The sequence below is a fragment of the Ambystoma mexicanum genome, chromosome 4p, assembly GCF_040938575.1.
Source record: "Ambystoma mexicanum isolate Mex_15411 chromosome 4p, UKY_AmexF1_1, whole genome shotgun sequence".
NCBI lineage: Eukaryota > Metazoa > Chordata > Amphibia > Caudata > Ambystomatidae > Ambystoma > Ambystoma mexicanum.
Window position 1 is genome coordinate 50,689,766 of NC_090927.1, and position 12,846 is coordinate 50,702,611.

The 12,846-nt window shown below is 53.7% G+C and overlaps 17 non-coding genes across 17 annotated transcripts; 8 read left to right on the plus strand and 9 right to left on the minus strand.

Annotated features, from left to right (window-relative positions):
* Positions 1-420: 420 nt before the first annotated feature.
* Positions 421-492, minus strand: TRNAE-UUC (transfer RNA glutamic acid (anticodon UUC)). Its single transcript has one exon. It is a non-coding gene; the product is annotated as a tRNA-Glu (tRNA).
* Positions 493-1,226: 734 nt separating this feature from the next.
* TRNAR-ACG (transfer RNA arginine (anticodon ACG)) lies at positions 1,227-1,299 on the plus strand. Its single transcript has one exon. It is a non-coding gene; the product is annotated as a tRNA-Arg (tRNA).
* Positions 1,300-1,804: 505 nt separating this feature from the next.
* On the minus strand, positions 1,805-1,876 carry TRNAE-UUC (transfer RNA glutamic acid (anticodon UUC)). Its single transcript has one exon. It is a non-coding gene; the product is annotated as a tRNA-Glu (tRNA).
* Positions 1,877-2,610: 734 nt separating this feature from the next.
* Positions 2,611-2,683, plus strand: TRNAR-ACG (transfer RNA arginine (anticodon ACG)). Its single transcript has one exon. It is a non-coding gene; the product is annotated as a tRNA-Arg (tRNA).
* Positions 2,684-3,182: 499 nt separating this feature from the next.
* Positions 3,183-3,254, minus strand: TRNAE-UUC (transfer RNA glutamic acid (anticodon UUC)). The gene has a single exon. It is a non-coding gene; the product is annotated as a tRNA-Glu (tRNA).
* Positions 3,255-3,988: 734 nt separating this feature from the next.
* Positions 3,989-4,061, plus strand: TRNAR-ACG (transfer RNA arginine (anticodon ACG)). Its single transcript has one exon. It is a non-coding gene; the product is annotated as a tRNA-Arg (tRNA).
* A 505-nt stretch (positions 4,062-4,566) lies between these two features.
* TRNAE-UUC (transfer RNA glutamic acid (anticodon UUC)) lies at positions 4,567-4,638 on the minus strand. Its single transcript has one exon. It is a non-coding gene; the product is annotated as a tRNA-Glu (tRNA).
* A 734-nt stretch (positions 4,639-5,372) lies between these two features.
* TRNAR-ACG (transfer RNA arginine (anticodon ACG)) lies at positions 5,373-5,445 on the plus strand. Its single transcript has one exon. It is a non-coding gene; the product is annotated as a tRNA-Arg (tRNA).
* Positions 5,446-5,950: 505 nt separating this feature from the next.
* TRNAE-UUC (transfer RNA glutamic acid (anticodon UUC)) lies at positions 5,951-6,022 on the minus strand. The gene has a single exon. It is a non-coding gene; the product is annotated as a tRNA-Glu (tRNA).
* A 734-nt stretch (positions 6,023-6,756) lies between these two features.
* On the plus strand, positions 6,757-6,829 carry TRNAR-ACG (transfer RNA arginine (anticodon ACG)). The gene has a single exon. It is a non-coding gene; the product is annotated as a tRNA-Arg (tRNA).
* Positions 6,830-7,334: 505 nt separating this feature from the next.
* TRNAE-UUC (transfer RNA glutamic acid (anticodon UUC)) lies at positions 7,335-7,406 on the minus strand. Its single transcript has one exon. It is a non-coding gene; the product is annotated as a tRNA-Glu (tRNA).
* Positions 7,407-8,140: 734 nt separating this feature from the next.
* On the plus strand, positions 8,141-8,213 carry TRNAR-ACG (transfer RNA arginine (anticodon ACG)). Its single transcript has one exon. It is a non-coding gene; the product is annotated as a tRNA-Arg (tRNA).
* A 506-nt stretch (positions 8,214-8,719) lies between these two features.
* On the minus strand, positions 8,720-8,791 carry TRNAE-UUC (transfer RNA glutamic acid (anticodon UUC)). Its single transcript has one exon. It is a non-coding gene; the product is annotated as a tRNA-Glu (tRNA).
* A 734-nt stretch (positions 8,792-9,525) lies between these two features.
* On the plus strand, positions 9,526-9,598 carry TRNAR-ACG (transfer RNA arginine (anticodon ACG)). Its single transcript has one exon. It is a non-coding gene; the product is annotated as a tRNA-Arg (tRNA).
* Positions 9,599-10,103: 505 nt separating this feature from the next.
* On the minus strand, positions 10,104-10,175 carry TRNAE-UUC (transfer RNA glutamic acid (anticodon UUC)). Its single transcript has one exon. It is a non-coding gene; the product is annotated as a tRNA-Glu (tRNA).
* Positions 10,176-11,487: 1,312 nt separating this feature from the next.
* Positions 11,488-11,559, minus strand: TRNAE-UUC (transfer RNA glutamic acid (anticodon UUC)). Its single transcript has one exon. It is a non-coding gene; the product is annotated as a tRNA-Glu (tRNA).
* Positions 11,560-12,292: 733 nt separating this feature from the next.
* TRNAR-ACG (transfer RNA arginine (anticodon ACG)) lies at positions 12,293-12,365 on the plus strand. Its single transcript has one exon. It is a non-coding gene; the product is annotated as a tRNA-Arg (tRNA).
* Positions 12,366-12,846: the final 481 nt, after the last annotated feature.

Sequence of the window (12,846 nt, forward strand, 5' to 3'; positions counted from 1 at the left end):
GCTTAACACTCGAGGTCAGCGGAAATGACGGTCTGTCAGGGCGCCCTTCTTTCCTCTGGCCTTTAACGTCTTGCAGCAACGGTTTCAATGCAAGGCGGCCTGTTTTCCAAATGTGGTCCCACCGTTGCTCTCTTGACGGGGGGTGCGGGGGACACGTCACGCCTCAAAGGTGGGTGCAGACGAGATCTCGGGTATGAAAGCCGCAGACATTGGTATGCACCTCATACCCAAGCCGCTTGTAGTCGGCCCTTCTTCTTGCAAGTCCAGCCCTCATACTGAGGAATCGGGAGCCTGAAACACGGACAGACTGCATGGGGCCGCCGGGGCCCCAAGGGAAACAATGTGGGGAAATTCAGGCTTTTCTCAAAATGTAAATGCAACAGAAACGGAATCGGGAGTTCTATGTAGAAAAGGCTAGTCTTCCCATACCGGGAGTCGAACCCGGGCCACCTGGGTGAAAACCAGGAATCCTAACCGCTAGACCATATGGGAGGCTGTCAGCAAGAAGCAGGTTATGGAGATCCTGAGAGCAGTGCCCCATGGGTCCACCACTGGCAGGATGCTTGAGAAGCTTGACCGGTGGTGTCCCACGCAAATGACCGAGATGCACTTTCAGTGGCAGAAATCAAGCTTTACGCTGCTCTGGTATTGAGCTGTCATTGCTTACAGTGGCTAAGCAAAGCACAATACCAAGACCAATCTAAAAATGACTAGCTTGAGAGAACACGCAAGAACCAAGGGCAGCGGTTCGAGCCCTATCAGGGGTGGACGGTCCCCTTTTGCTAAAATGGGCAAGAGAGTCTGCAGTTCCTCTCGGAGGCGCGTGAGTGCTGGGGCATGCCTCATTAACCCTTTGCTGCCCGTCTTGCCACCTGAAACCTGCCCCTTGCCCCCAAAGTGCAGCATTGGCTGGGGGCAAATATCTGCAGCCTATTGGCAGGCTGGAGAAGAGTCCCTGTGGCGCTCCTGAAGTGTGTGGGGAAGTAAGCCCCTGACCGATTGACCCCACCCCCCCAACCCCAATAAATGAAGGCAAATCCTGCTTTGCAATTGCTGCCAACTTTTCAGGGCCTTCCTTTCTAGATAGGACTGGAAGATGAAGCGGCTTGAGAGTCAGCTCCGAAATGAAGAGTAGCATTATTTTCTAAAGAGCTGTGTAATGTGGGGAGGGGGCAAGCACAGTACCTCCCTTTTGTGGAAGGATAGGGGTATGCGCAGACCCACGAGGGCCAGTGGCGCAATGGATAACGCGTCTGACTACGGATCAGAAGATTGTAGGTTCGACTCCTACCTGGCTCGGGGAAGCGCGTTTTGTTTTTAATTTAACCCCAATTGTGATTGCGTAGTCTCTGTCTTCTCCCTAGCCTTGGCCGAGGTACTGAACGCTTAACACTCGAGGTCAGCGGAAATGACGGTCTGTCAGGGCGCCCTTCTTTCCTCTGGCCTTTAACGTCTTGCAGCAATGGTTTCAATGCAAGGCGGCCTGTTTTCCAAATGTGGTCCCACCGTTGCTCTCTTGACGGGGGGTGCGGGGGACACGTCACGCCTCAAAGGTGGGTGCAGACGAGATCTCGGGTATGAAAGCCGCAGACATTGGTATGCACCTCATACCCAAGCCGCTTGTAGTCGGCCCTTCTTCTTGCAAGTCCAGCCCTCATACTGAGGAATCGGGAGCCTGAAACACGGACAGACTGCATGGGGCCGCCGGGGCCCCAAGGGAAACAATGTGGGGAAATTCAGGCTTTTCTCAAAATGTAAATGCAACAGAAACGGAATCGGGAGTTCTATGTAGAAAAGGCTAGTCTTCCCATACCGGGAGTCGAACCCGGGCCGCCTGGGTGAAAACCAGGAATCCTAACCGCTAGACCATATGGGAGGCTGTCAGCAAGAAGCAGGTTATGGAGATCCTGAGAGCAGTGCCCCATGGGTCCACCACTGGCAGGATGCTTGAGAAGCTTGACCGGTGGTGTCCCACGCAAATGACCGAGATGCACTTTCAGTGGCAGAAATCAAGCTTTACGCTGCTCTGGTATTGAGCTGTCATTGCTTACAGTGGCTAAGCAAAGCACAATACCAAGACCAATCTAAAAATGACTAGCTTGAGAGAACATGCAAGAACCAAGGGCAGCGGTTCGAGCCCTATCAGGGATGGACGGTCCCCTTTTGCTAAAATGGGCAAGAGAGTCTGCAGTTCCTCTCGGAGGCGCGTGAGTGCTGGGGCACGCCTCATTAACCCTTTGCTGCCCGTCTTGCCACCTGAAACCTGCCCCTTGCCCCCAAAGTGCAGCATTGGCTGGGGGCAAATATCTGCAGCCTATTGGCAGGCTGGAGAAGAGTCCCTGTGGCGCTCCTGAAGTGTGTGGGGAAGTAAGCCCCTGACCGATTGACCCCACCCCCCCAACCCCAATAAATGAAGGCAAATCCTGCTTTGCAATTGCTGCCAACTTTTCAGGGCCTTCCTTTCTAGATAGGACTGGAAGATGAAGCGGCTTGAGAGTCAGCTCCGAAATGAAGAGTAGCATTATTTTCTAAAGAGCTGTGTAATGTGGGGAGGGGGCAAGCACAGTACCTCCCTTTTGTGGAAGGATAGGGGTATGCGCAGACCCACGAGGGCCAGTGGCGCAATGGATAACGCGTCTGACTACGGATCAGAAGATTGTAGGTTCGACTCCTACCTGGCTCGGGGAAGCGCGTTTTGTTTTTAATTTAACCCCAATTGTGATTGCGTAGTCTCTGTCTTCTCCCTAGCCTTGGCCGAGGTACTGAACGCTTAACACTCGAGGTCAGCGGAAATGACGGTCTGTCAGGGCGCCCTTCTTTCCTCTGGCCTTTAACGTCTTGCAGCAACGGTTTCAATGCAAGGCGGCCTGTTTTCCAAATGTGGTCCCACCGTTGCTCTCTTGACGGGGGGTGCGGGGGACACGTCACGCCTCAAAGGTGGGTGCAGACGAGATCTCGGGTATGAAAGCCGCAGACATTGGTATGCACCTCATACCCAAGCCGCTTGTAGTCGGCCCTTCTTCTTGCAAGTCCAGCCCTCATACTGAGGAATCGGGAGCCTGAAACACGGACAGACTGCATGGGGCCGCCGGGGCCCCAAGGGAAACAATGTGGGGAAATTCAGGCTTTTCTCAAAATGTAAATGCAACAGAAACGGAAGTTCTATGTAGAAAAGGCTAGTCTTCCCATACCAGGAGTCGAACCCGGGCCGCCTGGGTGAAAACCAGGAATCCTAACCGCTAGACCATATGGGAGGCTGTCAGCAAGAAGCAGGTTATGGAGATCCTGAGAGCAGTGCCCCATGGGTCCACCACTGGCAGGATGCTTGAGAAGCTTGACCGGTGGTGTCCCACGCAAATGACCGAGATGCACTTTCAGTGGCAGAAATCAAGCTTTACGCTGCTCTGGTATTGAGCTGTCATTGCTTACAGTGGCTAAGCAAAGCACAATACCAAGACCAATCTAAAAATGACTAGCTTGAGAGAACACGCAAGAACCAAGGGCAGCGGTTCGCGCCCTATCAGGGATGGACGGTCCCCTTTTGCTAAAATGGGCAAGAGAGTCTGCAGTTCCTCTCGGAGGCGCGTGAGTGCTGGGGCACGCCTCATTAACCCTTTGCTGCCCGTCTTGCCACCTGAAACCTGCCCCTTGCCCCCAAAGTGCAGCATTGGCTGGGGGCAAATATCTGCAGCCTATTGGCAGGCTGGAGAAGAGTCCCTGTGGCGCTCCTGAAGTGTGTGGGGAAGTAAGCCCCTGACCGATTGACCCCACCCCCCCAACCCCAATAAATGAAGGCAAATCCTGCATTGCAATTGCTGCCAACTTTTCAGGGCCTTCCTTTCTAGATAGGACTGGAAGATGAAGCGGCTTGAGAGTCAGCTCCGAAATGAAGAGTAGCATTATTTTCTAAAGAGCTGTGTAATGTGGGGAGGGGGCAAGCACAGCACCTCCCTTTTGTGGAAGGATAGGGGTATGCGCAGACCCACGAGGGCCAGTGGCGCAATGGATAACGCGTCTGACTACGGATCAGAAGATTGTAGGTTTGACTCCTACCTGGCTCGGGGAAGCGCGTTTTGTTTTTAATTTAACCCCAATTGTGATTGCGTAGTCTCTGTCTTCTCCCTAGCCTTGGCCGAGGTACTGAACGCTTAACACTCGAGGTCAGCGGAAATGACGGTCTGTCAGGGCGCCCTTCTTTCCTCTGGCCTTTAACGTCTTGCAGCAACGGTTTCAATGCAAGGCGGCCTGTTTTCCAAATGTGGTCCCACCGTTGCTCTCTTGACGGGGGGTGCGGGGGACACGTCACGCCTCAAAGGTGGGTGCAGACGAGATCTCGGGTATGAAAGCCGCAGACATTGGTATGCACCTCATACCCAAGCCGCTTGTAGTCGGCCCTTCTTCTTGCAAGTCCAGCCCTCATACTGAGGAATCGGGAGCCTGAAACACGGACAGACTGCATGGGGCCGCCGGGGCCCCAAGGGAAACAATGTGGGGAAATTCAGGCTTTTCTCAAAATGTAAATGCAACAGAAACGGAATCGGGAGTTCTATGTAGAAAAGGCTAGTCTTCCCATACCGGGAGTCGAACCCGGGCCGCCTGGGTGAAAACCAGGAATCCTAACCGCTAGCCCATATGGGAGGCTGTCAGCAAGAAGCAGGTTATGGAGATCCTGAGAGCAGTGCCCCATGGGTCCACCACCGGCAGGATGCTTGAGAAGCTTGACCGGTGGTGTCCCACGCAAATGACCGAGATGCACTTTCAGTGGCAGAAATCAAGCTTTACGCTGCTCTGGTATTGAGCTGTCATTGCTTACAGTGGCTAAGCAAAGCACAATACCAAGACCAATCTAAAAATGACTAGCTTGAGAGAACACGCAAGAACCAAGGGCAGCGGTTCGAGCCCTATCAGGGATGGACGGTCCCCTTTTGCTAAAATGGGCAAGAGAGTCTGCAGTTCCTCTCGGAGGCGCGTGAGTGCTGGGGCACGCCTCATTAACCCTTTGCTGCCCGTCTTGCCACCTGAAACCTGCCCCTTGCCCCCAAAGTGCAGCATTGGCTGGGGGCAAATATCTGCAGCCTATTGGCAGGCTGGAGAAGAGTCCCTGTGGCGCTCCTGAAGTGTGTGGGGAAGTAAGCCCCTGACCGATTGACCCCACCCCCCCAACCCCAATAAATGAAGGCAAATCCTGCTTTTCAATTGCTGCCAACTTTTCAGGGCCTTCCTTTCTAGATAGGACTGGAAGATGAAGCGGCTTGAGAGTCAGCTCCGAAATGAAGAGTAGCATTATTTTCTAAAGAGCTGTGTAATGTGGGGAGGGGGCAAGCACAGCACCTCCCTTTTGTGGAAGGATAGGGGTATGCGCAGACCCACGAGGGCCAGTGGCGCAATGGATAACGCGTCTGACTACGGATCAGAAGATTGTAGGTTCGACTCCTACCTGGCTCGGGGAAGCGCGTTTTGTTTTTAATTTAACCCCAATTGTGATTGTGTAGTCTCTGTCTTCTCCCTAGCCTTGGCCGAGGTACTGAACGCTTAACACTCGAGGTCAGCGGAAATGACGGTCTGTCAGGGCGCCCTTCTTTCCTCTGGCCTTTAACGTCTTGCAGCAACGGTTTCAATGCAAGGCGGCCTGTTTTCCAAATGTGGTCCCACCGTTGCTCTCTTGACGGGGGGTGCGGGGGACACGTCACGCCTCAAAGGTGGGTGCAGACGAGATCTCGGGTATGAAAGCCGCAGACATTGGTATGCACCTCATACCCAAGCCGCTTGTAGTCGGCCCTTCTTCTTGCAAGTCCAGCCCTCATACTGAGGAATCGGGAGCCTGAAACACGGACAGACTGCATGGGGCCGCCGGGGCCCCAAGGGAAACAATGTGGGGAAATTCAGGCTTTTCTCAAAATGTAAATGCAACAGAAACGGAATCGGGAGTTCTATGTAGAAAAGGCTAGTCTTCCCATACCGGGAGTCGAACCCGGGCCGCCTGGGTGAAAACCAGGAATCCTAACCGCTAGACCATATGGGAGGCTGTCAGCAAGAAGCAGGTTATGGAGATCCTCAGAGCAGTGCCCCATGGGTCCACCACTGGCAGGATGCTTGAGAAGCTTGACCGGTGGTGTCCCACGCAAATGACCGAGATGCACTTTCAGTGGCAGAAATCAAGCTTTACGCTGCTCTGGTATTGAGCTGTCATTGCTTACAGTGGCTAAGCAAAGCACAATACCAAGACCAATCTAAAAATGACTAGCTTGAGAGAACACGCAAGAACCAAGGGCAGCGGTTCGAGCCCTATCAGGGATGGACGGTCCCCTTTTGCTAAAATGGGCAAGAGAGTCTGCAGTTCCTCTCGGAGGCGCGTGAGTGCTGGGGCACGCCTCATTAACCCTTTGCTGCCCGTCTTGCCACCTGAAACCTGCCCCTTGCCCCCAAAGTGCAGCATTGGCTGGGGGCAAATATCTGCAGCCTATTGGCAGGCTGGAGAAGAGTCCCTGTGGCGCTCCTGAAGTGTGTGGGGAAGTAAGCCCCTGACCGATTGACCCCACCCCCCCAACCCCAATAAATGAAGGCAAATCCTGCTTTGCAATTGCTGCCAACTTTTCAGGGCCTTCCTTTCTAGATAGGACTGGAAGATGAAGCGGCTTGAGAGTCAGCTCCGAAATGAAGAGTAGCATTATTTTCTAAAGAGCTGTGTAATGTGGGGAGGGGGCAAGCACAGCACCTCCCTTTTGTGGAAGGATAGGGGTATGCGCAGACCCACGAGGGCCAGTGGCGCAATGGATAACGCGTCTGACTACGGATCAGAAGATTGTAGGTTCGACTCCTACCTGGCTCGGGGAAGCGCGTTTTGTTTTTAATTTAACCCCAATTGTGATTGCGTAGTCTCTGTCTTCTCCCTAGCCTTGGCCGAGGTACTGAACGCTTAACACTCGAGGTCAGCGGAAATGACGGTCTGTCAGGGCGCCCTTCTTTCCTCTGGCCTTTAACGTCTTGCAGCAACGGTTTCAATGCAAGGCGGCCTGTTTTCCAAATGTGGTCCCACCGTTGCTCTCTTGACGGGGGGTGCGGGGGACACGTCACGCCTCAAAGGTGGGTGCAGACGAGATCTCGGGTATGAAAGCCGCAGACATTGGTATGCACCTCATACCCAAGCCGCTTGTAGTCGGCCCTTCTTCTTGCAAGTCCAGCCCTCATACTGAGGAATCGGGAGCCTGAAACACGGACAGACTGCATGGGGCCGCCGGGGCCCCAAGGGAAACAATGTGGGGAAATTCAGGCTTTTCTCAAAATGTAAATGCAACAGAAACGGAATCGGGAGTTCTATGTAGAAAAGGCTAGTCTTCCCATACCGGGAGTCGAACCCGGGCCGCCTGGGTGAAAACCAGGAATCCTAACCGCTAGACCATATGGGAGGCTGTCAGCAAGAAGCAGGTTATGGAGATCCTGAGAGCAGTGCCCCATGGGTCCACCACTGGCAGGATGCTTGAGAAGCTTGACCGGTGGTGTCCCACGCAAATGACCGAGATGCACTTTCAGTGGCAGAAATCAAGCTTTACGCTGCTCTGGTATTGAGCTGTCATTGCTTACAGTGGCTAAGCAAAGCACAATACCAAGACCAATCTAAAAATGACTAGCTTGAGAGAACACGCAAGAACCAAGGGCAGCGGTTCGAGCCCTATCAGGGATGGACGGTCCCCTTTTGCTAAAATAGGCAAGAGAGTCTGCAGTTCCTCTCGGAGGCGCGTGAGTGCTGGGGCACGCCTCATTAACCCTTTGCTGCCCGTCTTGCCACCTGAAACCTGCCCCTTGCCCCCAAAGTGCAGCATTGGCTGGGGGCAAATATCTGCAGCCTATTGGCAGGCTGGAGAAGAGTCCCTGTGGCGCTCCTGAAGTGTGTGGGGAAGTAAGCCCCTGACCGATTGACCCCACCCCCCCAACCCCAATAAATGAAGGCAAATCCTGCTTTGCAATTGCTGCCAACTTTTCAGGGCCTTCCTTTCTAGATAGGACTGGAAGATGAAGCGGCTTGAGAGTCAGCTCCGAAATGAAGAGTAGCATTATTTTCTAAAGAGCTGTGTAATGTGGGGAGGGGGCAAGCACAGCACCTCCCTTTTGTGGAAGGATAGGGGTATGCGCAGACCCACGAGGGCCAGTGGCGCAATGGATAACGCGTCTGACTACGGATCAGAAGATTGTAGGTTCGACTCCTACCTGGCTCGGGGAAGCGTGTTTTGTTTTTAATTTAACCCCAATTGTGATTGCGTAGTCTCTGTCTTCTCCCTAGCCTTGGCCGAGGTACTGAACGCTTAACACTCGAGGTCAGCGGAAATGACGGTCTGTCAGGGCGCCCTTCTTTCCTCTGGCCTTTAACGTCTTGCAGCAACGGTTTCAATGCAAGGCGGCCTGTTTTCCAAATGTGGTCCCACCGTTGCTCTCTTGACGGGGGGTGCGGGGGACACGTCACGCCTCAAAGGTGGGTGCAGACGAGATCTCGGGTATGAAAGCCGCAGACATTGGTATGCACCTCATACCCAAGCCGCTTGTAGTCGGCCCTTCTTCTTGCAAGTCCAGCCCTCATACTGAGGAATCGGGAGCCTGAAACACGGACAGACTGCATGGGGCCCGCCGGGGCCCCAAGGGAAACAATGTGGGGAAATTCAGGCTTTTCTCAAAATGTAAATGCAACAGAAACCGAATCGGGAGTTCTATGTAGAAAAGGCTAGTCTTCCCATACCGGGAGTCGAACCCGGGCCGCCTGGGTGAAAACCAGGAATCCTAACCGCTAGACCATATGGGAGGCTGTCAGCAAGAAGCAGGTTATGGAGATCCTGAGAGCAGTGCCCCATGGGTCCACCACTGGCAGGATGCTTGAGAAGCTTGACCGGTGGTGTCCCACGCAAATGACCGAGATGCACTTTCAGTGGCAGAAATCAAGCTTTACGCTGCTCTGGTATTGAGCTGTCATTGCTTACAGTGGCTAAGCAAAGCACAATACCAAGACCAATCTAAAAATGACTAGCTTGAGAGAACACGCAAGAACCAAGGGCAGCGGTTCGAGCCCTATCAGGGGTGGACGGTCCCCTTTTGCTAAAATGGGCAAGAGAGTCTGCAGTTCCTCTCGGAGGCGCGTGAGTGCTGGGGCATGCCTCATTAACCCTTTGCTGCCCGTCTTGCCACCTGAAACCTGCCCCTTGCCCCCAAAGTGCAGCATTGGCTGGGGGCAAATATCTGCAGCCTATTGGCAGGCTGGAGAAGAGTCCCTGTGGCGCTCCTGAAGTGTGTGGGGAAGGAAGCCCCTGACCGATTGACCCCACCCCCCCAACCCCAATAAATGAAGGCAAATCCTGCTTTGCAATTGCTGCCAACTTTTCAGGGCCTTCCTTTCTAGATAGGACTGGAAGATGAAGCGGCTTGAGAGTCAGCTCCGAAATGAAGAGTAGCATTATTTTCTAAAGAGCTGTGTAATGTGGGGAGGGGGCAAGCACAGTACCTCCCTTTTGTGGAAGGATAGGGGTATGCGCAGACCCACGAGGGCCAGTGGCGCAATGGATAACGCGTCTGACTACGGATCAGAAGATTGTAGGTTCGACTCCTACCTGGCTCGGGGAAGCGCGTTTTGTTTTTAATTTAACCCCAATTGTGATTGCGTAGTCTCTGTCTTCTCCCTAGCCTTGGCCGAGGTACTGAACGCTTAACACTCGAGGTCAGCGGAAATGACGGTCTGTCAGGGCGCCCTTCTTTCCTCTGGCCTTTAACGTCTTGCAGCAACGGTTTCAATGCAAGGCGGCCTGTTTTCCAAATGTGGTCCCACCGTTGCTCTCTTGACGGGGGGTGCGGGGGACACGTCACGCCTCAAAGGTGGGTGCAGACGAGATCTCGGGTATGAAAGCCGCAGACATTGGTATGCACCTCATACCCAAGCCGCTTGTAGTCGGCCCTTCTTCTTGCAAGTCCAGCCCTCATACTGAGGAATCGGGAGCCTGAAACACGGACAGACTGCATGGGGCCGCCGGGGCCCCAAGGGAAACAATGTGGGGAAATTCAGGCTTTTCTCAAAATGTAAATGCAACAGAAACGGAATCGGGAGTTCTATGTAGAAAAGGCTAGTCTTCCCATACCGGGAGTCGAACCCGGGCCGCCTGGGTGAAAACCAGGAATCCTAACCGCTAGACCATATGGGAGGCTGTCAGCAAGAAGCAGGTTATGGAGATCCTGAGAGCAGTGCCCCATGGGTCCACCACTGGCAGGATGCTTGAGAAGCTTGACCGGTGGTGTCCCACGCAAATGACCGAGATGCACTTTCAGTGGCAGAAATCAAGCTTTACGCTGCTCTGGTATTGAGCTGTCATTGCTTACAGTGGCTAAGCAAAGCACAATACCAAGACCAATCTAAAAATGACTAGCTTGAGAGAACACGCAAGAACCAAGGGCAGCGGTTCGAGCCCTATCAGGGGTGGACGGTCCCCTTTTCCTAAAATGGGCAAGAGAGTCTGCAGTTCCTCTCGGAGGCGCGTGAGTGCTGGGGCATGCCTCATTAACCCTTTGCTGCCCGTCTTGCCACCTGAAACCTGCCCCTTGCCCCCAAAGTGCAGCATTGGCTGGGGGCAAATATCTGCAGCCTATTGGCAGGCTGGAGAAGAGTCCCTGTGGCGCTCCTGAAGTGTGTGGGGAAGGAAGCCCCTGACCGATTGACCCCACCCCCCCAACCCCAATAAATGAAGGCAAATCCTGCTTTGCAATTGCTGCCAACTTTTCAGGGCCTTCCTTTCTAGATAGGACTGGAAGATGAAGCGGCTTGAGAGTCATCTCCAAAATGAAGAGTAGCATTATTTTCTAAAGAGCTGTGTAATGTGGGGAGGGGGCAAGCACAGCACCTCTCTTTTGTGGAAGGATAGGGGTACGCGCAAACCCACGAGGGCCAGTGGCGCAATGGATAACACGTCTGACTACGAATCAGAAGATTGTACGTTCGACTCCTACCTGGCTCGGGGAAGCGCGTTTCGTTTTTAATTTAACCCCAATTGTGATTGCGTAGTCTCAGTCTTCTCCCTAGCCTTGGCCGAGGTACTGAACGCTTAACACTCGAGGTCAGCAGAAATAACGGTCTGTCAGGGCGCCCTTCTTTCCTCTGGCCTTTAACGTCTTGCAGCAACGGTTTCAATGCAAGGCGGCCTGTTTTCCAAATGTGGTCCCACCGTAGCTCTCTTGACGGGGGGTGCGGGGGACACGTCACGCCTCAAAGGTGGGTGCAGACGAGATCTCGGGTATGAAAGCCGCAGACATTGGTATGCACCTCATACCCAAGCCGCTTGTAGTCGGCCCTTCTTCTTGCAAGTCCAGCCCTCATACTGAGGAATCGGGAGCCTGAAACACGGACAGACTGCATGGGGCCGCCGGGGCCCCACGGGAAACAATGTGGGGAAATTCAGGCTTTTCTCAAAATGTAAATGCAGCAGAAACGGAATCGGGAGTTCTATGTAGAAAAGGCTAGTCTTCCCATACCGGGAGTCGAACCCGGGCAACCTGGGTGAAAACCAGGAATCCTAACCGCTAGACCATATGGGAGGCTGTCAGCAAAAAGCAGGTTATGGAGATCCTGAGAGCAGTGCCCCATGGGTCCACCACTGGCAGGATGCTTGAGAAGCTTGACCGGCGGTGTCCCACGCAAATGACCGAGATGCACTTTCAGTGGCAGAAATCAAGCTTTACGCTGCTCTGGTATTGAGCTGTCATTGCTTACAGTGGCCAAGCAAAGCACAATACCAAGACCAATCTAAAAATGACTAGCTTGAGAGAACACGCAAGAACCAAGGGCAGCGGTTCGAGCCCTATCAGGGGTGGACGGTCCCCTTTTGCTAAAATGGGCAAGAGAGTCTGCAGTTCCTCTCCGAGGCGCGTGAGTGCTGGGGCACTCCTCATTAACCCTTTGCTGCCCGTCTTACCACCTGAAACCTGCCCCTTGCCCCCAAAGTGCAGCATTGGCTGGGGGCAAATATCTGCAGCCTATTGGCAGGCTGGAGAAGAGTCCCTGTGGCGCTCCTGAAGTGTGTGGGGAAGTAAGCCCCTGACCGATTGACCCCACCCCCCAACCCCAATAAATGAAGGCAAATCCTGCTTTGCAATTGCTGCCAACTTTTAAGGTCCTTCCTTTCTAGATAGGACTGGAAGATGAAGCGGCTTGAGAGTCAGCTCCAAAATGAAGAGTAGCATTATTTTCTAAAGAGCTGTGTAATGTGGGGAGGGGGCAAGCACAGCACCTCTCTTTTGTGGAAGGATAGGGGTATGTGCAAACCCATGAGGGCCAGTGGTGCAATGGATAACGCGTCTGACTACGGATCAGAAGATTGTAGGTTTGACTCCTACCTGGCTCGGGGAAGCGTGTTTCGTTTTTAATTTAACCCCAATTGTGATTGCATCGTCTCCGTCTTCTCCCTAGCCTTGGCCGAGGTACTGAACGCTTAACACTCGAGGTCAGCGGAAATAACGGTCTGTCAGGGCGCCCTTCTTTCCTCTGGCCTTTAACGTCTTGCAGCAACGGTTTCAATGCAAGCCGGCCTGTTTTCCAAATGTGGTCCCACCGTTGCTCTCTTGACGGGGGGTGCGGGGGACACGTCACGCCTCAAAGGTGGGTGCAGACGAGATCTCGGGTATGAAAGCCGCAGACATTGGTATGCACCTCATACCCAAGCCGCTTGTAGTCGGCCCTTCTTCTTGCAAGTCCAGCCCTCATACTGAGGAATCGGGAGCCTGAAACACGGACAGACTGCATGGGGCCGCCGGGGCCCCACGGGAAACAATGTGGGGAAATTCAGGCTTTTCTCAAAATGTAAATGCAGCAGAAACGGAATCGGG